The sequence below is a fragment of the Ambystoma mexicanum genome, chromosome 1q (assembly GCF_040938575.1).
Source record: "Ambystoma mexicanum isolate Mex_15411 chromosome 1q, UKY_AmexF1_1, whole genome shotgun sequence".
NCBI lineage: Eukaryota > Metazoa > Chordata > Amphibia > Caudata > Ambystomatidae > Ambystoma > Ambystoma mexicanum.
The window spans coordinates 1114263530-1114289350 of record NC_090922.1 but is presented as its reverse complement, the minus strand read 5'-3'; the positions used below and the strand labels follow the sequence as shown (position 1 = coordinate 1114289350).

General features: G+C 44.8%; 1 protein-coding gene and 1 long non-coding RNA gene across 3 annotated transcripts in view; one reads left to right on the top strand and one right to left on the bottom strand.

Annotated features, from left to right (window-relative positions):
* The window catches only part of LOC138542592 (uncharacterized), a 60132-nt gene extending 41623 nt beyond the window's left edge, over positions 1–18509 (top strand). For both annotated transcript variants that reach the window (XR_011290519.1, XR_011290521.1), the window contains exon 4: positions 18402–18509. This is a non-coding gene — a long non-coding RNA (uncharacterized lncRNA). The remainder of the gene's footprint in view (positions 1–18401) is intronic.
* Positions 1–25821, bottom strand: part of WDR47 (WD repeat domain 47) — a 1275124-nt gene that overhangs the window by 1234094 nt on the left and 15209 nt on the right. The window lies entirely within an intron of this gene.

Sequence of the window (25821 nt, the reverse complement as noted above, 5' to 3'; positions counted from 1 at the left end):
CCCACACTGCGATCCCTTTGCCCTCACCTCTACAATTCCCCTTCCCCACTCTCCCTCTTCCATTCTGGTTTGGTCACAGGATCATTGGAAACACCCAAAGTTCTTGGGAACCTTCCACGTTTTCCCCAGAACTCTAGGTTATCAACCTATTGTGGTGTCCACCCCTCACCCCCCCCGTCCCCGGGCGGCCTGCTAAGAACTTCTGTTTCATTTGTTGCCATATCTTTCCCATATTGCTTTTGATTCTTCTTCTCATTTAGTTCCCCCGGGAACTCTTCCTGCGAGCCGTCCTTAGATTTATTTTCCTCCCCTCATTTCTTCTCCTTATCAAATTTCATCTCCTTCTGTTTAGTGGAGGGACCTTCAGTTTATCTCCCCTTTTACGACTGACCACTCCCATGGTCTGTTCCGCTGTCGCTGGGGACTTCTATTCCCGCCGTGGTCAGATTTCCCCATCTTCCATGCTCAAAATCGAGAGTCCTTCCGCGCATGTTGTAACCTTCTGTTGTTTTCCATCCCACAGGAATAGCAGGCCGAACGGAAATGTCCATTTGTAAGGGATGTTTTTCCCATTGTGGTTTTCGTCACAGGGGCCATTGCTGTTCTTTTAACAGAAATGGTGTTGCTGCTAAGTCTTGAAAAGGAGGACTTGTGAGCCGTTTATTGATGGATGTCTGGCCCCTGGCAGCACAAAGGATTTTTTTTTTCTTTTTCTTCATAGGAGGCTAAGGCTGCCAGCACGTCTCTTGCTCTGTCTCCCGGCCCTGAACTTCTGGGGCCCACTCTGTGGATGCGATCTATGCGAATGTCCTCTGTAGTGTCGCCTGTCGTAAGTGTGGCGAAACATTGTTCGACCAGTAGTTTAAGCTCTGCATCTGTTTGTCTCTGCCAGGCCTTTGATCCTTATGTTCGATCTTCTAGGGTGGTTCTTGAGACCTTCTGCTTGAATTTCCAAGTTCTGTGTCACCACTGCAATTTGTTCCAACAACTCTAAGTTCAGGCGGACATCGCTGCTCACCACGTATAGGCCCTGTTCTGCCACATCTACCCTGCTGCCCAGAGTGTTTATCTCTTCCGTAATATCTTTTTAGGGAGATTTTCAAATCCTCCTTTAGGTTAATATGGCATCCGATCTTCCATGCCCCTGAGGCATTCCTGCAGATCCTCTTTATTGAGTGCCATATTACTCTTCTCCGGGTCTTCTGTATCCTGCTGTAGAGTTCCTGTCTCTTTCTGGGGCTCTTCTCCTGTGTTCTGCTGCCAATAAATTTCCAACGGCCCTCTTTTTGTTCCCTTAATGGCTCCCTGTGGTATCGAGGGCTGTTTCCCTTTAGGTCTTGGAATCAGGAAACGTGTTGCAGCTTTATGCGGGCTGACTACATGTGGGGTCAGGGATACAAGACCGTAGCTGCGTCCGCCCTTTCAGTTCTCACTGCCGGAGGTTGCTTCCTGGATCTTACTTTTATGTTTGGGTCTGGAGAAGCTGCAAGAGAACCACAAAGCGGGGTTTGTAAGTGGATACCTCTCCTGTTAAGCCCCCCAATCTTACTACTTCCTGTGCGGGGGTCTCGTTATAGCTATGTTGTCACTATATCTTGCAGTGATCTTGCTCTCTTTCCAGACCCATAATCCACTGTCTGCTGAGCGGGCGCCTTTCTTTTAGTATACCCCTTCTGAGATGTCCAGTTTTGCCTCAGGCTCCTGTCTCATTTAGGTCTGTCTGTGCCTCTGACCTTCTGTCTTGCAGATTTGTGGTCTTTTGGCTGTCTCTCCCTCCCCTATGGAGTTATTGATACAGGCCTGTTACTCCCATTGTTGGTCTGGATGAAGGGGCCACCGGTGAGGGAGTAATTGCCCACCAATTGCCCCTATAGTAAGGCCCAGGGGCGGCTTGTGATCTTGTGGGTCATCTGGGGTGGCTTGTGATCTTGTGGGTTATATTTGTTTAAGGTTCCAGGCGCCCCTGGGTTCTTACCCATTTGCAAGGGTTTTTTTCCCCTCCCCAAGCCGTTGACATGGTTCTTTTTCAGTCTTTGCATGTGGTGATTGCCGTTTTAAATTCTTTTTTTTTTTTTCTTTACATTTTTTTTAAGGCATTTTTGAAAACTTGAAATGGTTTTTAAAAACTAACGTGACATACGCTAGTGGGGGTTTGCAATGGTGTCAGAATCAGGCTCCTTTTTAGATGGATCGTTGGTACAAAGTGAAAAGATCTTTTTCCCTGTACTGATGGGAGAGGGGAGATGTTTGTTTGGGGGGGGGGTTGAATTCGAAAGACCGCTCCGTGACCGGTCTTTCTATATCGAACATTGGAGTTGTCAAACCCCTGCCGCATGCGAGTGCCGCAGGGGCTGACTGGTACTGTGAGCCCCAGCGTAGTCGTCGCAGGAGGTAGAGGTGAGTTATTGACTATGTATGTATGTATGTATGTGTGTGTACGTGTGGGGAGGATTCGTGTGTTGATGCAGGATGGGGTGGTGGGTGGGGAAATCGGGAGTTTGGGGGCTGAAGCTCCCCCACCCCTCTAACCCCCAGTGAATGAGCGGGTGGGGAACGAGGGGGGGCAGTATGTGATATTTCCGCATTTTAAAGCCAATACAAAAACAGCTGAAGTCTGGGTTTTTTTTTATTTTATTTTTTTTATTTGTGTTCAAGCTTTAAAATGCAGAACTATCACATAGAACCGGATCGTTTCCTAGTGCCCAGAAAAGCAGAAGGGGAGGTGGAAACGGACAAAAGAAATGCAAAAACATGGAAATATGATGTCCCTTATTGGACTTTGGGTTCACATGGATCGCTGCGCGGTGTGCGGTTTGTGGTGCTACATTAGCAAATGACAGCCTGAAGCCAACAAAATTAGGTGGCATTTGGAAACAAAACATGCTGATTTCGCAAAAACGACTAGGTATTTCTTTGTACAGCCGCTGCAAGGCATAAAAAAGAAAGCAAAAAGACAGTTAAAAATGCGGCTTCAATACCTGTAAATGCTTTGGAAGCTTCTTAACACATTATCTGGAAAAAAACAAAAAGCCTTTTACAGATGCAGAGAAAGTAATTCTGCCAACAATTCCTGCTGTCAACCGGGTAATGCTTGGTGACGGTGCAGCAGAGAAATGCAAAAGTATCCCTGTGCCTGACCCCACCATTTTCCGCTGAATCACTGACCTGTGCTCTGATATCAGTACAGAATTGATATTGCGCTTGAATCAGTCAGTTTGCCCTACAGTTGAATGAGGCCACTGACATTTCAAAAGTAGCGCATTTGATTGCGTATGTAAGGTACTTCCATGGAAAATAAATATTGGAGGATTTCATATTTTGTAAACCAGTTCAGGGCAGAGCAACTGCATCTGTAGTCTTTGACATTAAGTACTTCTTAAGTTCCCACTGCCTAAAGTGGATGGCGTGTGTTGGTATTTGCACAGATGGTGCCCCTTCAATGTGTGGTAATAGAGTTGGGTTAAAAGCAAAAGTTTTGGCAGTAGCTCCGCATATATTGTGGATACACTGCGTGATTCACCGGGAAGCTTTGCATGTGCGCAATATGGGGAATTAACTCTTGGAGGTGCCAACTTCAGATTGTACATTTTATTAAGATGCACCCCACGAGCCTGTCTGTTTGCCACATTATGTGTATAAATAGGAGCTGAACCTGATGCTTTGTTGTTTCACACAGATGTCAGGTGGCTCTGCAGGGGAAAGGTTTTAAATCGCGTTTATGAACTCTGCAACAAAGTGAGTCACTTTCTCCTAGGTTTAGGCTAGACGAAAGAAGAGCCTCTGTGCGATTCATGCTGGTTTGTACTGTTATCTTACTTTGGCGTCATCTTTGAAAAGCTCAATTTTCGAAACCTCTCCCTGCAAGGCACAGAAACCACATAATTGTCTATGAACGCAAACATTTCAGAATTCAAGAAGAAGCTGGAGCTTTGGAGGAAGTGGGTTGATGTCAGCATTACTGATGCGTTTCCATTATTAGCAGATGCTCTTGAGGATATGGAGTACAATCTTTCATGCGTTGCTGAACTAATGGGAAACCATCTGAGAACCAGTCTATAAGTACTTTCCAGAGAACAATTGTAACATCAGTGACTGGGTGGTTCAGCCTTTCTTAGCAGACGTAGGGGCCCACCTACCAATATACCTCCAGGAGGAACTAATGAAGCTTCAAAGTGACCGCCTACTGGAGAGCCAATTCAAAAAGTTGTCTTTGGGTGGATTTTGGCAAAATGCAGAGTTTCCAACTTTATCCAAATGTGCTGTCAATGTACTGTTATATCATACCTTTGAAAGATTGGCTTCTCAGCACTTGCAGCACTAAAGACTAAATATCGGTCAAAGCTGTTACGCTCACATACTCGCTGGCATGCTTCTCAGCTTTGCCCTGATGTGGTCTGCGGGGAAGGTTCTGCCTGAAAATACAGGAGGACTGTGTTCAAGACTGACCGACTGGGGTAAGTATCCTCCCTCCACCCCCGTATGCTTTCAGTCCCTCTGGCGCCCCCTCCTCACCTTGTGGTAGAATTAGGCGTGCTCTCCGTCCTGCCTTCTTTGCAGGGGTGCATTGTCTTTCATGGGCGAGTGCGGTCCAGTTACTTCACTGACGCCGGCCGTTTGATATTGTTCAGGTAGGTGTTATTGCTGTTCTTTAGTTTTGTTGCTATCCTGCATGCCTTTCTTTGTTTAAAATGTCTCTTTTTTTTTCTCCCTTAGGTATGCTGAGCTTCAGCGCAGCGAACTGGCTTGGTTGAGCCCCGCTGGTAAATGATGGCGCATTAAGAGCGCTATGATGCTGTAAGTAAGCGCTATGCGCAACACTGCAAAGTCTTGTCTTTGCTAACCTGTGTTTTTCTTCCTTGTAGGTCACGGTTTTCTTCAGCACGAGTGGAAGGTCCGGAGTGGTGCCAGCCGAGAGGCGACCAGCCAGGTAAGCCTTTTGAGCAGTTCGTAATTTGTAAATGTCTCTACAGCTTTCTTTAATGTTGCCTCTATCTTCCTCTTTCAGGTCGTTCAGGAGGCGTGCAGATTCGAGGAAGCTGTTCTCAGTAGCTGCAAGTGTTTAAAGATGAAGACTGCAGGTAAGATGCTGCTGCTAATGATGTTCCTTTTGTCTCCTTGCAGGTTCTGCTTCTCCGAGGTTCGAGGGAATAGCTGGACACGGTGAGCGTCACGTTGCAAGCTGCAAAGTAACACGAAGCATGTTCTGCAGTCAGGGTGTGGTTTATATAGCCCAGGTAAAGTAGTACCAGGGAAAGTAGTTCCAGGCCTGCCACACCCAAAACACTAGACCGCATAGCTTGGTTCTTGGGGAACCAAGCTATGTTGATGCCTCCATGTTGGCTGACAATACAATAAAGTAGTTCCCAAGCACATTGTTGTTCATGGTGTATGAGCCTGGCGCCATAGGCGCCAGGACTGGCTTCATGAGGGCTTTTGAAGAGGATGCCAGGCTCTAGAGGCCTGAGTCCTGACTCCACCTGGCCAATGGGTTTGCCAGAGGGGGTTTTGGGCGAGGGTCGTGACAAAAGCTGAATTGAACATAATAGTGACAGGCTGGATCCTGAAAGACAGGCCCACCCTTCACACAAGTTCACCAGTATGCCACTGTCCAACTTGAAAGTAACTGCATTGATGATGATCTCAAAGTTTTTGAATTTAAGAAACAAATGTTTTTTTATTAATTTCAACAAACAACCAAAAGGAACCAGACCATGAGCAACCATTATACATTTTGAGTATCATATGCAGTTTCTCGTTGTGTCCACTGCCTCCCCGTTAACCCCATCCTCCATCCCGAGCCTACTCCACATCACCGCCTTCCACTGTTTTGTCTGAGGAGACACCTTCCTCTGGGGAGCCATTGTCTTCTAGGCCAGTCTGAGTAGGCCCAGACAGCGTAGCTACTAAGTGCCTCCACGCTGTCAATGTCTCTGCTTCCTCATCTCCCCCTCTATTTACTGCCTCACACCACTCCTTTTGCATCCGCCCATTTCTGAAGGTCATGCCACCAGGTTTCTACTTTTGGCCTAGTACTTGCTTTCCGGCTCATGGCAATTCTGCGCTTCGCAAGTATAGAAGTCAGGTCTTTGAGTTTACTCACATGTTTCAACTTGCGCTGACTGGGGAAACTCCCCTCCCACTCTACAGTCCCCCCCCACCATGCATGTCCACAAAGATTCAACCTCCAGCCTATTCTCCTTTTCGGCCAACCTGTGGGCCACCTCTCTCCAGAATCTCTATTTCCGGGCACACCCAAAACATGTGCACCAGTCCCGCATTCTCCTCCCCACATTTAGGATATGTTTGTATTTCTGCATTCTTAAACCTTGCAATCTTCTGAGGGCTCATGTACGCTCTATGAGTAACATATAACTGGATTTGTTGCAATCTCGCGTTCCTGGACACTTTTTTGTGGTATCCTTGTGCCCTCACCCACGAGTCCCCTCCTTTGCCACCCTCGACATCAGCAGTTCGTAGATTCGGGAGACCTCATTGCCTCCGTCTGATACATCATAAAATGTTTCTATGGCTGTGTCGGGCTGACTCTCTAGCACCATTTCCGACAGTGTCTTTTATCTTCCGCACCAACCTAGTATAAGTGATGTGTACTATCCCTGGTGTAGTACGGTGTCTTCCACCAGTGTGTTCAACTCCACCATCTTGCCACACATCTCCCAGTGTTGCTATACCAATCGGTTCCCAGTGCTTCCGGACTATCTTCCTCAATTGCTCATCCACTCCTTTCAGCGCTGCTAGCGGCGTCCGTGAGGAACACGGGTAAGGGTTCTCCATGGCCCGGCAAGCCCGTCGCCATAATTTCCATCCCAAGTCTAACATTCTTGTCCCTCCACCAAGAAACAAATTGTTACATGTCAAACGTTACTGTAGGAAATAAATATCCAACACTACTTTTAGTCAGGTCCTCTGTAGCAAAACATTCTGAATGCTGTATTTACAAATATGTGCCCTCTAATCTAATTCGAGTTATTGCAAGCAATGGTTTTGAAATAATTGTGTTTGGCACCCACACCTCCATTAGGGGCACCATTCTACACCAACTTGGGATAACCATTCGCAACCGATAAACATTTTGGAGTCTGTGTATAGGGGGCCCAAGCCAGATATATTTTTCTTTGGGGGGCTCAGGGTCAAAAAAGTTTGAAGAGCACTGCTATAGAGTGACTATCTTGTGTTAGGCAAGAATTGATGTAGTAACCCTGTGGGAGACTACAACAACCTCGTCCTCTTGGTATTCGGTAACCCACCTTTTGGTATAGGCCTGTACTACACAGGTTGGTAGTGTGACTGAGCAGCCAGGCTTCTCAAGAGGGGTAAATGTGAGCTGTAGAGCTGTAGCAATGAAATCCACCATTGCAAGTAGCCAAGTAACACTTACACTCAAGGTTTTAGTTAAAATAATTATTTATTTTTTTAACAGCAGTTTTTAAAATAAGTTTTTTTTAAAAAGGGCAATGTATGTGTCAAATCAAAAATACTTTAAAATAATTCCCCAGAATCAACATAAAGCGAGTAGATACTCTTCAGAGATGCTTCTTACACACTTCCTACATCCTGAGGTGACTTTACTGTCTAGGGCAGTAATGGCATTTATATATCACTAGTACACTTTGTAGATTCTGAGGTTTGTAGAAAAGGAAAGGTTAAAGGAAGGAAAAAGGTTAAATGGATTCTCTGAGTATCTGAGCACTTAAATAGATACAAACCTTTCCCAGCAATAATAGTTTAACTATCCCCTATGAGGGACAGTAAATATCAGTCAGATGGGCTAGAAGAGTCTGTAGGGAGCCAAGACAGCCAAAGTCAATTGGAGCACAGTCTGTGGAGCTGTGGAGGATGCAGCAAGCTTTGTTGACTATTTCTTCACCTGGTTGTTCTTCCCAGTGGGTGACTCTGCCTCTAGTCCCAAAACCCTCACCTTCTCCCATCCATACACAACCTAGCTCTCACTCAGACTGCAGGAGGTCTGTCATGAAAGGACAGCCAGCCAGCCAATCGGGACTGGGTGCACTCAGGTTTCCCGTTTCAGGCACCTCCCTCACTTCCTGCCCTTCCAGACACACTGGAGCCGGAGGCGGGTTTCAGTATTGAAGCCCGCCAAAGGCAAAACGAACAAAGTGCTGAAACCTGGCTTAGCACGCAAAATCCAAGAAAGACCTCGCAAACAGAAAATGGTGCAAAAAGACGACGGGCCATTTTGACAAAATGGTCACCCATGTGTGCTATACTGCAGCTGAGCATTCTGCCTGTGGTAGAAAAGCACAACGGTAGGAAAATTAAACCACTGCCACCAGCCATTTAAAGTAGTGAGGGTAACATAAAAAAAATGGTACATGAGTAGGTAGGATAAGGGGCTACTAAGTAACCCCCCAGCACTCCACATAAGATGGTGTGTGTGCTGGACCTACAAAGAGAAAAGGTAAGTAAAGTCAATTTCACTTTACTCTTCTTGGGCACAGTAGGTCACACAAGAAAAGGCAAAGGTATTTAAACCTTATGAGAACTCTAAAGGATTTCTCTGTGACACTGCACTGAAGTAGATGCCTATGGAGTTTGGCAGACTCCAAAACAAAGCAACCCCATAATCCAAATCAGGTCAACTCGCACGAGAGCGTGAGACCAAGGGCTCACTCACTCCAGGGTTGAAATTTAAAAGTCCTAGAGTTCAGCAAAAGAGCCGGTGGTCTCTAAGGTTGAAGGGAATTCGCACCGAAATTAGAATCCTCCCTAACACTTGTTCCACACACCTTCCCCCCTTACACCCCCCACAGACTAAGGTACAGGAGGATTGAATCCACTCCTGGATGAATCTCCAAATCCAGTCAGTCATACTTTCTGGAGAGACCATCATCATTTTGGTGATTACACCCTGACCTGTTATATGGTGAAATCAAACCCTTGGAGGCTGATTGACCACCTTAACAATTTTGGATTTTCCCCCATTCATCTGCATTAACCATCTCAAGGGTTGGTGGTCTGTCTGAATCGTGAAAGTAGAACCATACAAGTATGGCCTAAACTACTTCAGAGTCCACACACTGGTGAAACATTCACGTTCAATAGTTGCCCGCCTCGTCTCACGGTCCTTCATTCTCCCAGTGATGAAGCATATAGGGTGTTCGCTGCCTTTCTCATCCAGTTGACACAAAACTGCACCTATCCCCGTTAGAAGCATCTGTCTGTACAATGAAGGATTGGTTGTCGTCGGAAGCTCTCAAGACTGGAGCTTGACAAAGGGCTTTCTTCAGTCCTTCAAAAGCCTTAGTGCACGCCCCATTCCACCTGACCTTCTTGGGCAATTTGGTTGAGGAGATCACATTCAAGGGAGAAGCTATGGTCCCATAGTTCTCTATGAAGTTCCTGTAGTACCGAATGAGACCTAGAAAGGCTCTAACTTGGGTCCGAGTAGTAGGGGTGGCCCAGTCTTGTACAGCTTGTACCGTGCTAGGCAGTGGCCTTATTTCACCTCCTCCTACCTCCTGTCCAAGTTAGACCACTTTACTATGACCAATTTGACATTTACTAGTCTTTATGGTCAGATGGGCCTGTTCCAGAGCCTGCAAAACATATCTTAGGTGGTGAAGATGCTCTTCCCAAGTGGGGCTGAACACTGAAATGTCATTCAAGTATGCCAATTCAGAAGTCCACTAACCCATTCAGAACTTGATTCACCATCCTCTGAAATGTAGCAGTTGCATTTTTGAGTCCGAAAGGCATTCCCATAAACTGGTAGAGGCCTCCTGGGGTGGAAAATGCAGTTTTCTCCTTGGCATGGTCTGTCAGAGCTATTTGCCAATAGCCTAATGTTAGGTCAAATGTACTGAGGAACTTGGCTGAACCAAGTTTATCCACCAGTTCATCTGTCCTAGGTAAAGAGTGGGCATCAGCCGTGGGGACTGCATTAAGAGCTCTATAGTCCACGCATAATCTCAACTCCTTGGTTCCTGCCTTTGGCACTCGTACAACAGGACTAGCCCATGGACTTGTAGATGGCTCTATTACCCCAAGATCAAGCATCATCTTGACCTCTTCCTTTATGTGGGTTCTTACATGGTCTGACATTCTGTACCCCTTGCTTTTGACAGGGAGACAGTCACCAGTGAGAATATCATGCTGGCCCCAAGGGGTCAAGCCTGGTGTCAGTGAAAATAAGGAGGCAAACTGATTTAACTAAACTTTGCACTCAAGGTTAGGAGGATCCACTGAATCCACCCAAAACGAACGCTGCTCCCGCCATCAGCTGAGGCCAACAAGCCTCCACCTGGCACCCTAACCTGGGTTGATCAGCTACTAGCTCCACCACGCGCCTGCTGCCACTTCAACTTTGCCTTGATTAAGACTGCGGTCGAAACGCGTGTCAGCTTTTTGTTTCACCACTCTGGCACGAAATGCCACATTGGTTATGCTGTATCTGAACACTAATAAAACTCCATGCAATAAAATTCACGACTGGACTATCACTAGATTGGAACAATCAGCAATAATTGCAAATATTGGATCCTCTATCCAGCCAGCGCCCACACCTAACAAGAGTTTGTCACCCCACCAAGTATCACTGTAGAGGCCATCCTCCCAGTACAGCCTGTGCTTCCCTGGCTCTTGCCCTTCCAGCTGGGAAGCTGCCTGTTGGCGAGGTCCTTCAAGTGGAGGACACTCTCTTTGACCTCTGCTGAAGTCTGCCCTATAGGGGCCTCCTTCTGCAAGCAAAGACTGCAGCTCAGGATGGTCTTTAGGATCCAGATCTCCAACAGGGTGAAGGTCTTCTTCCAGTTCTGCTTAAGCAGTAACTGTTTCACCATCCTCTGGTTGGTCCTCCCACTCATCCTCAGCTGATGGAGGGGGATCACAGGTGTGACCGTGGGCTGTCCTCTCGGGGATGTCCTTGTTTTGTGCACAGGGGGACCTTTCATTCTTCCTGATATCTGGGGTTTCCCCCTTTTGTCTGTGTTAGGCAAGATTGTATGCAGTACCCTTTGGGTGCACTACAACAACTCGGACCTCCTGGCAATAGCAACCCAACCTTTGGTATAAGGTTGGTAGTGTGGGCGAGTAGCCAGGCTTATCTCAAGAGGGGTCAATGTGAGCTGTAGGGGAGTTACACAGAGGTTCACAGTGACAAGTATTCAAGCAAACACTTAAACACAGGGTTTCTTGATAAAACAATTATTAATTTATTTAGCAGTCAGTTAATGTAAGCCTTCTTCAGAGGGGAGCACTGTAAAACACCACACAAATATACTTCAAAACTATACGCTCTTAGTTTCCAAATCAGTAAATACCCATTTTGGATGGCACACAGCAGGTCCTACACCCACATGCGACTTCAATAGCTAGGGTGCTGTTGACATTAATGTATTACTGTTGGCATTTAGAATCATTTAAGAGTAAGTCAATGGGAAAGGTTATTAGAACATACAAGAGACCATAAATATTCTTAAGCAGGCAAATACTTTCAGATCCCCCAGTAAGAGTCATTCAGTGGAACAGGCTAAGCCAAAGTCAATGGGCAAAAGTCTGTTGGCTGAAGCACTTCTTTGCAGGTAAGTAAGAAAAGTCTTTGCACAATGTCTTTGAAGAAAAAGATGAATCAATGTATGGCCACAAGCTGTTAGACTTGTGAGTAGTAGAAGATGCAAGCAACTCTACAGCAAGAGGTAAGTTTGTTGTACAGTACCTTTTGAATTGAAGAAAAAGGGCAGCAGATGACTCCTGTTCCTGTACAGGTCTCACTGTTCCTGGGCATCAGTTGTGGGGACAAGAGCGAGGACGTCGGGGGACTCCTGCACTGCTCTGGGACAGTCAAAACATGCAACCGGCAAACTTCAAATTCAGTGACTGCTCGGTGTTTCAGCTCAATGGAATAGACCAATCGGTAGCACTGCCACTGAGTTAAGATAGTATAAAGGCTACCTTGGTCTGGTTGTTGGGGAAGGCCCCGGGTCTGCATAGAAAGTGTAAACGACATTGGTTCATAAAGACGGCATATTTCTTGGGATCCCCCGCAAAACGTTCAGGCGGGGCCAAAGGCATGTGTCCAGGTAGATTGATTTGTACCGGGTTATTCAAACCCATTGATGTGGAAGTACCTCCGGAATTAGGTAAAGGAGTGTGCCCTGCCTGGGCCTGCAATAACCTTTTGGCCAAGTCATCTGTTCTTTCCTTGGATAGGATCAGTTCTCTTTTGAGAGCGTTAGTCTCCTGGCGGGCTGAGTGCACTTCTGCCCGTAATTCCCCCAAAAGCTGGGCCAGCTGATCTGTCTCGGAAGTCTCCATAGCGCCCGGGTGGGAAATTGTGGGTAGGCTTCGCGTTCTGTCACGCTCACCTGATTCCCACGGAGGCGCAGGTCTGGCTTCGAGTGCTGATGCTTCTTCTATGGTGAAGCGCAGGGCTCTGAAGATGGACTCTCTGGCTCGCAGGAATATTCCCCTGTGCGTGAAAAGGGAGTATTACCCACTGGCGGAATAATGCTCAAGCCTCCCACTCCCTTCCAACCCTCCACGATACCCTTCCTCGATTCCCCGTGAAGTCTCACCTTAGGGTCTGGAAGGATGAGTTCTCCATCCTGCTTCTGATGCAGGGGCGCGTTGAAACCCAGTTACTTCACTGGATTGAGGTTTGATGGGAGTTCAAATAAGCTTGACTATTCAGGTAAGGCGCTGTAAGAGTTCTGTAGCAAGTTCAAAAGTTCAAGCTTAATAATAATGTTCATTGTCTTATTGCAGCAAGCGCTAACGCTTATGTCTTTTTCCCCTTAGGGGCCGGGGTTCGGAATGCCAGAGATATGGCGTCGACCCGAAGTGAAACGTGCAGTTCCAGTAAATGACAGGTAAGTTCTGGATGAGCGTTCGGGTAATGTCTTTGCATTCGCTCATTCAATGTCTTTGTCTTTTTTCCCCATAGGGGCCGGGGTCCGGAATGCCAGGAAGCGGCAGGACCCGAAATGAAATGGGAATGACCCAACAGGTAAGTCTTAGAAGGAAACTGAGCTTTTCCTATTCCCTTCCTTCTCTCACCTTGTGTTCTTGTCTTTTTCTCTCTAGGCTCTGGGATGTGGCTGCGGATCCGGATGATCGCTGCTGAAGATGGAGGTGCCCAGGAAAGGTGAGTGAAATGCAGCACTGCAGCGATCGAAGCGAAATGCTTTTAAAATGATGTTTTCCCTTTCAGGATTGTCGGAGTGATGTCTCCGTGATGCAGCATTAGCAGGTAAGGTCTTCTTTCTCTCCAATTCTCTCTTAGCAGGTGACCCAGGATGCTGACAGGCGTGGCTGAAGTCCAGATGCAGGAGCTGATAGGGTGAGCGTCCAGCTGCGAGGAGCAGAACAACGCGAAGCGTGAGTTGCTGATCGGGCGTGGTTTAAATAGCTTTGGAAGAAGTCCAGGTATGTATCCTTCCACCGATCAGGTATGTATCCTTCCCCGACCACACCCAGGGGAAAGTAGTCCCACAGGTAAAGTAGTTCCATTCAGGCCTCAAGAGGGCCTGGATGTAGCAGCATGGTCTGCATCAGGTAAGTGCACATTAAAACACTTGAACACTTGTCTAGCTTTATGAGCCTGGCGCCTAAGGCGCCAGGACAGGGGTCCAACATGAGCCTGGCGCCTAAGGCGCCAGGACTGTGTCCGAAGGGCCCCAGCTTGGGCCCGCTGGCACTTCCCTGGGGGAATGATGCCTGCCTCTGGGGTTGCTGGGTCGGGCCTGGCTCCTTAGAGGTAGGCATCATGACAGCGTCCTCTTCAATTTCTTCTTCGGTTCCTTCGTCCAGCGGTCGACTCTGCCTTCCAAGCCAAAAGACTCCCCTTTTATTCAGTTCTCTCCCTTTCATTCCAGCCTAGTTGTCCTTCACCCAGCAGGGTGGCTGTCCTTGCCTGACACTCAGGGACTGGACGACTATGGGAGGGAAGCAGTTTCAAGCGACAATTTTTTTTTTTTTCCATTTCAAGAGCATGCTGCATTTCCTGTTCCCTGAGTTTGATGTCCTGATGTTTTGGCTGTCCCATTTATTTCAAGAGGCACATATTCTGGACTCCGTGATGGACCTTGTGGGGTCCCAGTGGACAAAGGTTGAGGCAAAAGGGCCTGCTGAGGCAAAGAGGGGCTCCTATCCTGGAACTCCTCTTCCCTCCTCTGACTCTTCTGAGACATTAGACTCTGATTTATCATCCTTATTATCAATTTCTACATTTTCTGGTTTAGTAGGAGTTACAGGCCTATTATCCAACCTTTTGGTGATCTAACAATCTTGTAATCAATTCATGTTTCTTTCCTTTAACAGGGCATTTCTTTCAATTGTTCGACTGTTAGAATGAGCAGGGCTTCCTGCTTGAAGTTATTCATACTAGGCATGTTACAATTGCTATTTCTAGCCAAGCTTAGCCTTGGGAAGGTTTTTAGTTGAACAAAAGTAAAGCAAACCCTCTATGTAACAACTCTACAATAGATCCTCACCGCCTGCCACCATTATTAGGCAAGATTGTGTGCAGTACCCTTTGAGTGCACTACAACTACCCTGACCTCCTGGCAATAGGGACCCAACCTTTGGTATAAGTCTGAACTACCCAGGTTGGTGGTGTGACTGAGCAGCCAGGCTTATCTTAAGAGGGGTCAATGTGAGCAGTAATGGTGTGACACTGAGTTTCACAGTAACACTTATCCAAATAAACACATTCAAGGTTTCTTGATTAAACAATTATTACTTTTACTGTCAGTTTTATAAGCCTTCTTCAGAAGGGAGCAAAAGATGTAACCAACTTCAAAACACACTCTGTTTCTCTAAATCATCGGATACCCATTGGGGATGGCACACAGACTCTTCCTACACCCTCAGGTGACTTAAATAGCTAGAACACTGTGGACATTGATTTATCACTGGTACATTTAGAGCAATACTGAGTTTGGTGCAAAGGTTAGATATGGGAATAAAACAAAGGTTAACAAATAGTTCATAAACTGGTAAGTACTTTTTAAAACTTTCCACTGCAAAGCAAGTTGACCCTTTCCTAGCGGAAAGGCCAGAGGTAAAGAAGAATCTCTCATGGAGCCAGGACAGCCCATGTTAATTGCACAATGTCTAGGGGAGTTGAAGATCTTCTTTGCAGGTAAGTAAAAGTCTTGCACAATGTTTTTAGAAATGCTTGTAGAAATAAGATTCATTTGAAGGGCCACAAGCTGGGAGGCTTGTGATGGGCAAATCTGTAGCAACTCTGCAAGAGTAACCAAGACAAGTCTCAACTGAGAGCAAGTAGGGCTACACAACAAGAGGCAAGTTCTCTTCTGTTCCTGTACAGCTCTGGAGATCCTTTTGTTCCTGGGCCTCAGTCGTGGGGACAAGAGGGAGGATGTCTAGGGACTGCAATGGGAAGGTCAGTGGCAGCAATGGGCAAGCTTCAATTCGGCAGTCCTTCTGTGTTTTCAGCTCCTCGCGTCTGACAGCAAATAGCAACGCTGCGGTTCTCAGATACCACTTCAGACTTTTCTTACGTCTGGGGTCCAGCACTCTGTTGAGGTGGCTCAGGCTTGGTCAGTCCTGCTTCAGGGAAGTCCAGAGGATCTTCCGGGTGCTCGGGTCTGACTTGAAAGCGATCCACTCGATTGGGTGTACCTCTCCCTGGCACTTCAGATGCTGCTGGAACCGAAGTACAGTCGGCTCCTAGAGAATGTACGAACAAGTTCACTTTGGAGTTGATTGGTCACACCAACTCAAGGGGAGAAGTCGTCCTTGCAGGGCTTCTGTAGTCGAGGCGAATTCGGAGCTTCAGCACAGCAGCAGGGCTTTACCGGGCAAACCAACGGTGCAGGAGTTGCAGCAGGCGTCTCTTCCAAGTTCTTCGGATTCCTTCGTCTAGTGGTCGACTCTGCCTTTCAAGCAAAAAGCCTGAAAAATGCAGGTTTCTCCCATTCTTTCCAGCTTAGCTGTCAATCACACAACAGGCTGGCTGTCCTTGCCGGACAGCCAGCCGTCCAATCACCTTTTGGGTGCATTCCTGTAACCAAGGGGATTAAGCACAGGGAGTTTTGGGCACCTCCCTTACTTCCTGCCCCTGCCAAATATACTGGAGCCAGAGGCGGGCTTCACTTGTGTATCCTGCCAAACACCAAACTAACCAAACCTGGTTTGGTGCTCAGAGTAAACCTAAAAAAAGCACATTTCCAACAAGAAATGGCAAAAAAAGAAGACGGGCCATTTTGATGAAATGGGCACCCATGGTGGCCTTACTGCGGCTGCGAACGCAGCCCGTGGTAGAGATATACACCGGTAGTAAAAAGTAAACCACTGCCACCAGCCATTAATTGTAGAAAGGGTAACATTAAAATGTTATGAGAAACTAGACAAAGACTAAGTAACCCCTCCAGCACCCTATTGTAAGATAGTAGGTGCTGGGTCTAGAAAGTTACATAATGTAAGTGAAGTCTATTTCACTTACTTTGGAAACAGTAGTTTCACCAAGAAAAGGTATTTAAACCTTTGGGTAATCTAAGAGAAGGTGCTATATGTCACAATGTGAAAGATGATGCCTACAGAGTTTGTTGTAAGAAACCAAGTCGAAATCACAGAAAAATACATGAGAGGGTGAGGAAAAAGGTCTTGCTCTCTCCAGGTTAGAAATTAAAAGTCCTAATGTCCAGCAAAATAGCTGGGGGTCTCTAAGGTAGAAGGGAATTAGCAAATTTCTCAGAATTCTCCCTAGCACACTTGGACCCTCCCTGGTCACTAGGGGACAGTGCACGTGCGGGCTTGAATGGCAGAAGCTTAATGTACTAAACAAACCTTTGCAAAATCCCTGGTTGCTTTTTTTTACTTTTTGAAGTGGTCCATTATACACGTGCTTGTGGTGCCCTTTGTGCGAAGTTGTATACCTTAAAGCCCATCTGAACATGCAATTCGTGAGTCAACTCAATGCAATGACATAAGTACCAACCAGGTATTATCTGTTATAAAGAGCTCTTAACGATAAGCCCTTAATTGAATACATGTCTCGAGGAATTATTTAAATATGTATTGGAGTTCTCCCCTTTTTTTTAAAAAAACCAGAGCCTAAAAGAATGTAGGCCTTATTGACAGGCAAGTTGACTCACAAATTGTATGTTCAGATGGGCTTTTAAGGTATACACCCGCATTAATCAGAACTTCCTCACAGAACCACATGAAGGTTAAATACCCAACTTTTAATCCCACTACCGTTTTCAGTATTTACCCATTGACCTACACTACCCTTACCTAATTCCCGTCTAGAACTTTTTTCTTAAATTCAAACCAGGGACCACAAACGGGTACCATTTCCGCCCACGAGAAGCAAAAGCTTTATAGTGTCCTTCTCAAAATGCATACTAAGGTTAAGGTCTCTTTGCTGTAACAGCAGTTTTTTACTTTTCCGCGATCAATAGCTATATATAATTTTTCAATTTTTTGTACATGTTGGATAGTTCATCCAATGACGTCTGTTATCCATGATGTCAAATTTACCTTCTAGAATATGATATTCATCGGACCTTCGTAAGTTTCGTTGCACCCGCAACGCACGCACATAACATTTCCCCATTTGTTTACATTAGTGACGTCACCATACGCCACTGCGTGGTGACATCTTTGTTAAGCACCACTATTTTTATTGCCACCCGTTACTCTGATCATGAGCACAGGAGCGGACTTGTCATTCTCTTTGGCCGGACTCAGAAGGTAAGCACATCTAACTCTGCTCCTACTTTATTACTTTTTTACTCTACGTATTCCTTATCTAAAGCACACTCTATTTATACTTTCCCAACACTAGAGTACGTCACGACCCAGGCTACTGAGACTATTTTTCAGCTTGTGTTCTTCCCAATCCTCCGGGTTGAAATTATGACAATTCACCTTCATGGTGACCACTTTTCAAACCACAAGGGTAAACTCAAACTTTTGAGATGAATATTCTTGTGTAGAGGTGTAGCCATTCCCCAATGAATATACAGTCCTTTTTTTAAATCGCTACTTATGAACAGCTTGTCACAAATTGATGAACCACATGGCCATTTGCAATCTACCGACAACCATTATGAACGCCTCCATTAGGCTTACACATGTTTGAATTCTTTAATTGTTTGCATAGTACGGTTTTTAATTTGAACACAACAGTATAGACAATACTGACCACTTGAAATCCGAATTTGTTGAATTTATTGTTGGACACACTTGATTATCTATGGAAGAATAGACCGAACAACTACATAGTTGAATAACTGAGTGAATATGTTTTAATTGATGAAATATACCAAAGTAACCGAAATATTGGTTGATCTCTATTAGAGAATGTATGTGAATATTATATATTGAATCATGAATGACTTGGAGAATAAGTTACCATATAGGTAATTGTTTTTTTTTTTTAAATTTCCCTTTAGATGTGATACATTTTGTTGAATATGCCCCCGAAGAAGAGATGAATTTCTCGAAACGCGTTGGGTCATCTATGAATTATTGAAAATTAAAGAAACTGAAAATACCTGCAATTTATGTGTTGAGGTTCTTCATTGAATACCAAACAATGTTCTTGTGTTTTATACAAATTAATAAGTATTGTAAAGTCTCTATTCACCCTTGCGGTGTATTTAAGTCATATTAACAATTTGGCTCATTCTGAGCTTGTGAAAGTGTGCAGGGGACGGGAGTTCCTCTATTAGGAACTTACTTTGCTTTGGGCTTCAATGCTGAAACCTGCCACTGGCTCCACTGTGTCTGGCAGGGCAAGAAGCGAGGGAGGTGTCCGAAACTCCCTGTCCTTGGTTACCTGAATGCACCCAGTGCTGATTGGGCTGGCTGGATGTCCGTCCTTGCAGGACAGCCACCCTGCTGTGTGAGTGACAGCTAGGCTGTACATGAATGGGAGAAACCTGCATAAAAGGCGAGGTTCTTGGACAGAAGGCAGTCGACCACTGGACGACACATCCGATTTAAGGAATCTTGAAGAGAAGCTTGCTGCATCCTCCTGGACCGTTGAACTGCCCAGTGAAGCCCTGCTGCAGTGCTGAAGCACCAATTCCGAATCGACTAGAGAAGCCCGGAGCGGACGACTTCTTCCGTTGGGTTGGTGGGACCAAGTGACCCCAAGATGAACTTTGCTGGAAGACCTTTCCCGGCTGGCTGTACTTCTTTGCTGCTGCTAGAACTGACTGCCAGGGGTCAGGAAACCCAGAATCGAGTGAATCGCCTTTAAGCTGGTACTGAGCTCCAGGAAGATCCAGAGGACCCTCCCGAAGCAGGACGACCCAAGCCCGAATCACCTCACCAGAGTGCTAGCAAGGGAAGACCATCCAGTGTCCAAGTAGCTGAAACCGCAAAGTGCTGCTGATCTGAATAGAGCCCGTAAACTGCCGCCGACTTTCGAACTGCAATGCAGGTGTCCTCCAGACATCCCCCCTCTTGTCCCCACGGCTGAGACCCAGGACCTGTAGAACTGCAACCTGAACAATAGCCAGCTGGATACCCTTCTTCAAACATAAGGTACTGTTTTGACTAAGGGGTACTTTGTGTTGTCTGTAGCTTGCATACTCTCACTGGAGACTTGCATAGTTTATCTCGGCTCTGACTTTCTGAAGCCTCATAGCATGTGGCCCAACAGTGATTATTTTTCTACAAACTCTCTAAAAGCACAAAAGTCTTGCACAATGTTATCTAAAGAAGTGCCTCAGCTCCATAGACCATGTTCACGTTGACTGTCCTGGCTCCCTGCAGACTCTTCTGACCCATTGACTTTGATTCTAACTGTATCTCATAGGTGGTGCATGAGGTTAATTTGTATTGCTTGGATAGATCTAATCTAGACTTCATTGGGAGAGTGAAAAGTGTTCACATTCTTTGAGAACCTGTTAACCTTTTTCCTTCCCTAACCTAGACCTTTTCCACAACCTCAGAATTTTATCAAGTACAAAAAGTGATGATAAATGCCAATACTGCCCTACCAATTGAAGTCACTTCAGGGTGTAAGAAATGTGTAGAAAGCATATCAAAGGAGTATCTACTTCTCTTAAATCTGAGGAAGTGTTATGAAGTGTATTTTTCGTGTTGCAAATTGCCTTTTTTAAAGGTGGCTTATTTAAAACGGACCCTTAAATAATTATTTTACTAGAAAAACCTTGAGAGTAAGTATTATTTGTATACTTGTGTTTGTGGAATTCATTGTAACAGCTCACGTTTACCCCACTTGAGATATGTCTGGCTGCTCAGTCACTCTACCAACTTGTGCAGACCTATTCCAAAAGGTGGGTCACCAATACCAAGAGGACAAGGTTGTTGTAGTCTCCCACAGGGTTACTACTTCAAATCGTGCCTGACCTCCTTTAATTGACCCACAACTGAATTTTCATTAAAGGAGAGTCTTGACCCCTTGTTTCTCTCCCACCCCCTGCCTGTTCCACCTCGTTCAAGCTGCGGAAGATTGTTTACAGTATGTGCATCAGTTTGTACTCTATTCTCAAGTTAAGTTTATGGTCAAAGCACCCCTAAAGAGGTTCCGTAAAGCTGCACCCCCAACCCCTATAAAAAGCAAACCGTCTGGCATTCAAAGACAGCCATTTTGTATTTTAATGCTTGTGAATATTATTTTTTTTGCTGCTGGAAGTTACGGATGCTATACCCGTGAGGCAGAGCTGTTGAACCAAGAGATCAGCTGGCATTAAGTACATGGAAGGTACATTAAAATGTAATACTGCTCTTCGAAATGCCCAACCGAAGCTGGTCGATGACTTAGTGTGTAAGGGGAGAATTGGCATGGCAGTTAACGAAAGAGCGTGCACATGGCAAGCAGTGTCTCGAAGTGCGCAGCGCCCGAGCTGAAAACTAAGGGTGATGTTGTAGTTACACACCTAGATCGGACGCATATACGTTAGATGAACGCCCACAAACAGAGGACGTGATGTGCTGTAAACGTCATCACGCAAAAAACATCACGTGAGCACCAGCGTCGGGTACTTTAGGAAGGGCAGAACGAGTAAAAAATACAGCAAGGCGGATGGAGCTTTTCACAGCAATCAGAGCCAATATGCTGTAGCAGGAAAGAAGTGATACACCCGATTGCCGATCTGAAGCACGAGTTACGGTGAGCAAACCAGGAAATATAGAGTGTCTGTAGTCACTTGTGAGGCGGTTGAAAAAGGCAGTAAAAAATGCAGGACTCAGATGCCACCTTTTTCGTGTGCAGGGGTTTATGATAGTATCTTCGAACACATTGCAAACTAACGGCTCGTGGAAAGGCACGCTGGGAGTTGATTTACAGCGAAAATTGAAACGCCCGCAGGAGAAAAACCTTACAGGCATAAGAATATCTTTTGCATACAGGTAATTACAATACTGTGAGCTCCTCGAACCTTTTTTAGTTTGGCAAAAAAGTAAAAAAGATAAAATAGCCGCATGCGTATTAGGTTTTTCTTGCACACAGGGATTGTTAGACCATGCACTCTCAGCACGTTACAGTTCCCCTATAGCTAATAGAAAATATACAGTTAGCAAGATAGAACAAAATAGATAATGGAGTTAGAAATATTTCTAAGTCTAACTATGTCACACTCGGGGAAAATACTGAGCGCCAGGCAACAAGTGATAGTTGTCCTACATAGGATGCCCATTGTAGAGATGGCACAGGGCTGAACAACAGACCTGACTGATCGATGTATGTGTGTGTTTCTCTCTTTCTCCCTTTCTCTCATTGTAGAGTTGGTTTTGTCTACTAAGAAGACTTGATACCAAACTGAATCCTGTGTTTTAAAGAAAAATATTTATACCTTTTTTGACACGGTAAGCCTTTTGTGAGGAAAGCAACACACTCCTTAGGCAGAAGGCAGTATTGAACCGAAAATCAATAGTAATTGCCTGTGTTTTGTTTTCTTTTTCTTTTTCTTCCACTCCATTATCCCTTGTTGTCCCCCTTGAAGGTCTTATGCTCTGACTCCAAGTCGCCAGACTTCACACAGCGTGAAGAACAAGACAAAACGCTTAGTCCTTGAACAGGCAATAGTTATTAGAAGGAGCTATAGATGCTTTTTTTTTTGCTTTCACAGTTTGCTGTTGGTTCCCCTGAAGAAGTCTACAGACAATAGGAGAAGCATTTTTTTGGTTGTGATAGACGAAACATGTTGGGTTGTACACACTGGAAAATAAACAGTGCAGAGAATTATTAGATTGAGATTTATGTCCCCACGAGGCAGAATAAGTGAGACTTTAAAGAACAGATTATTCTGGTGAGGCATCCTCAAATTAGAGGAAGTGTCTGACGCTGCTTAACCAACACTAAATTGCACATTATTAGCAACTTTGCACATTATTATTGTACTGTTATTAGATTTGTGAAAACACTACACTATTGGTTTTTAGTTTTGTATAGGAAGGGCGGTGTTTTATGAATATTTTATGTATGGTTTTACACCTTCAATAATTTTAGGATGAATTTTAGAATATGTAACATTCTAATCTTGTAAAAATGTGTCTTGTATAGCGGAATGTTAGAAGGGTTTGTAATATTCTTTGTATATATACATTTTTATAATGTCTTTTTTGACAAAATTAATAAAATATTATTGATCTAAAAATGAACGACTCAGGACCTATTTGGTACACGGCCCTAGTCATTTAAACAATGGAGTGAAGAGAAAGAAAAAGAAAGACTGCAGGGTTCCTGAGTTTCTGATTGTCCCTAGGCAGAAAGAGGGACGAACCTAGCTGTCTATAAAATAGCCCTATCTAGTCTCTTTTTTGTTTGATGTGTATTGCTTTTACGCCATTTATTTTAAAGAACATCTAGAGAGCTTGTTTACCCCAGTTTTCCATTGTCTTTTCAGTTCACAGTAGGGCTAGTTGTGGCAGCCTTTGGGTGTGGGGGACATTTCTAATTACCTACATGACTCGTGCTCTCCTCCATCTACGTTTACTTTATGTTCAACACTTTGGGGAAATCTCTACATGATTTAATATATACAAATGTAAGTTTTAGGGACTCAGGATTACTGCATGTTCTAGTCATACTTATGTCACATTCTCTATATACGTTGATGAGGTTCTCAAGGGTTTTTATTGCCCCTTCAATACGGTTTGTTTTTTCCAACCTTTGCAACTCAGCAGTTAATTGAAGATAGTTTGCCTGTAAACGTTATAACTTATATATTGAATGCTTGCCAGGGCTAGTGATCACTCATTAATTTTGAAAATCTCTCTTTTTTTTTTAATCATTGTTTATAGTGATCTGGGGTGAATGCTTGTTATGGTGATGTCTGTAATGATGGGACCAGTTCATTCCCTCCCCCTGCAACAAATGCTTATATTTTCTAGTAAATCTAGTAAATGCTTTTGTTTTCTATTAAAAACAGTCACCATAATCCTTCAGCCTACCTCCCCCTCCCACCGACTGCCTTAAGGAACCCTAGCTGTTCAGCATATGACAGGCCCCCTTTTCGTGGGTGGGGTGATTCCTTTCCTTCCCCTTTCTAGTTCCACACAATGACTGTTCTACTGATCAGTCTGATCGCTTTCAAACCGTTGCCAAGTAGGGGATAAATGCTCCTACTGATCCTGCTCAAATGCCTTCACAATGTTCGACATGAATAAGGCCATGCCTTCCTCAGATAGGTGCACCTGACCCTCTAAGTAATATGCTATCTATGTGTATTGGGCCGTGGCGCATGTGTGAGAAAGCATGCCTCTGCAACATTTACCCATGGCTTGGTTTACTTTTTTGCAGGATTTTTCCACTGCTCATGAGCGCTGCACTAGTTCGGCTGTAGTGCATAATTTATGGCACAGTAGCAATGATACAATATGTTAATTATAACATGCATAATATTCAGAGGTTTCTAAGCGTGGACCTGGGGATCGAACCGGTGTTGCTCCATGTCGTTTTGCTTCCAAGCGAGCACGTTTCCCCTGAGCTATCCTCCAGAGACTCATGCTTATGGGATGGGGCAGGGAGGACGGGAGAGACTTCTGACCCTTCTGGAGGATAGTGACTGGCTCATATTCGCAAAGGTCTGCCTACTAAGGTGTAATAAATATGCACCCCCCACTCTCCTGTAAAGATCACTTTGGTCATGGGTTCTGTCCCTGGATATCCTCCTATTTCCCGTCCCTATCATTTCCTGTAGGTGTTGCTGTCTGTAAGCAGGGACTCTCTATGGTTGATATTTACATTTAAGAAACTGAAACGGGTGCTTGTCTTTTAAAGGACACACAAAATGAAACTGCAGCATTTTATGTACAAGAGCTTTGCAGTTAAGAACGGATTGACTCTCCAGAACACCCACCTCTTCTATTAGCGCGCAGATGCAACTAGTTGAGGCCGCAAGTTACCATTCATCAAGAGACGCTTCACTCACAAATGGGAACTTCCATAGCAAGCCCATTGTAAATTAATAGTTTTGGGTACAGACGCGTTTCACATACTAAATTTACTTTTCTTTATTTCTTCTTTTAGGCAATAACTCAAATCATGGCACTCTTTAATGTGCTTTTCTTTGATTCTGAAAATTCTCTGTGTATTTTAAAGGATGGGGAATTTGAGCCTTTGGCAATTCCTGGTGCAGTTAATTGTAAATGGCTGATAGACGGTCTTGATGAAAGTAGAAGAGAAATATGTGAAGAAAGGTATTTCAAGGTAGTGGTGCTTTTCCAGTCAGCAGGTAAGCAATGTATTATTTTCTTGTTTTTTGTTCATCTGTCTGATGTTTGAGGGAGGAGGGTACATCTGATGTCCCTACGCTTAGGCATTCCCTTTTTCCACACATACAGATGAGTGCTGCACAATGCCCACTCTTTTACAGCATCTCTTTCCTCTAGAGTAACTCCCTCTAAAGTATAGATGGTCTACTACTCTTATGTTATTGGCAAAGCGCTATGGGTTGAATGCTCTCAGGGACCGTAGTCCAGGTCAGAGTATGTGTGCAGGTAGACTGAGAGCTGCATGTGGAGGTAGGGAAAGCGCCAAGGAGCGCAAGAATAAACAAAAATGAAACCAATGGGGATGGATAGAATCATGCTGAATGGGAGTCACTTAAGCCAGTGTACAGTTAAAGCAAAATGTTTGTTGTGTTGATAATAGTCGCATTTTGAAGTTTTAACTTGCCTTTTTCATACCGTGCAGCCAAAACACAGAAAACTTTTGATGAAATAATAAAACCTATTGTGATGCAGAGGGACTAAGTGAGGCTTTAAAAAGAAAGGCAGAGGAGAAAAAGCAGCTACTGGTGGAATCTGGGAAGGGCTGCAAAACTGAGTGTTGCGTGAACTACAAGAAGAACATGCAGTGAACAAAGCAAAGGAGAATTATATTGTAAAAGGTGATGAGGAAACAGACTATTCCCAAACTTATTAATGGCTGTTCACAGTTATGGTCACAAAAGCTGGAAAACCTAAGTCTTTTGGCAAAGATGGCTAGTGTTCTTCATACCTTCTACATTCCTTCCTCAGAAACCGCCTCTGTTACTTCACCTGGACAATTGAAAGATACAGCAGTAAATCGGCACGTGTCTCTGTGCGATGTTGCATTTCCCAAAGATGTCGCTGCGCAGCAACTACAAAAGTAACAGTCTTTTGTCTGCTACAAACGTTCTGTGGGACAGATCTAATTTGAGAAGCTCAATATCGCCTCTTCTCAACTCCTTGTTACAGTATGACGGTCATGCATGTCTGGACAGTGAAGTAACACCTCCACGTTACCACACCTGCTCAATCATTCAGATTACGGTCTTTAAAAATGATGGAATTGGAACATCCCCACAACAGAGTATGGTTGCTACGTCAGCCCCTGCTACTAATGTAATTCTAGCTCACACGCTGCTCTGT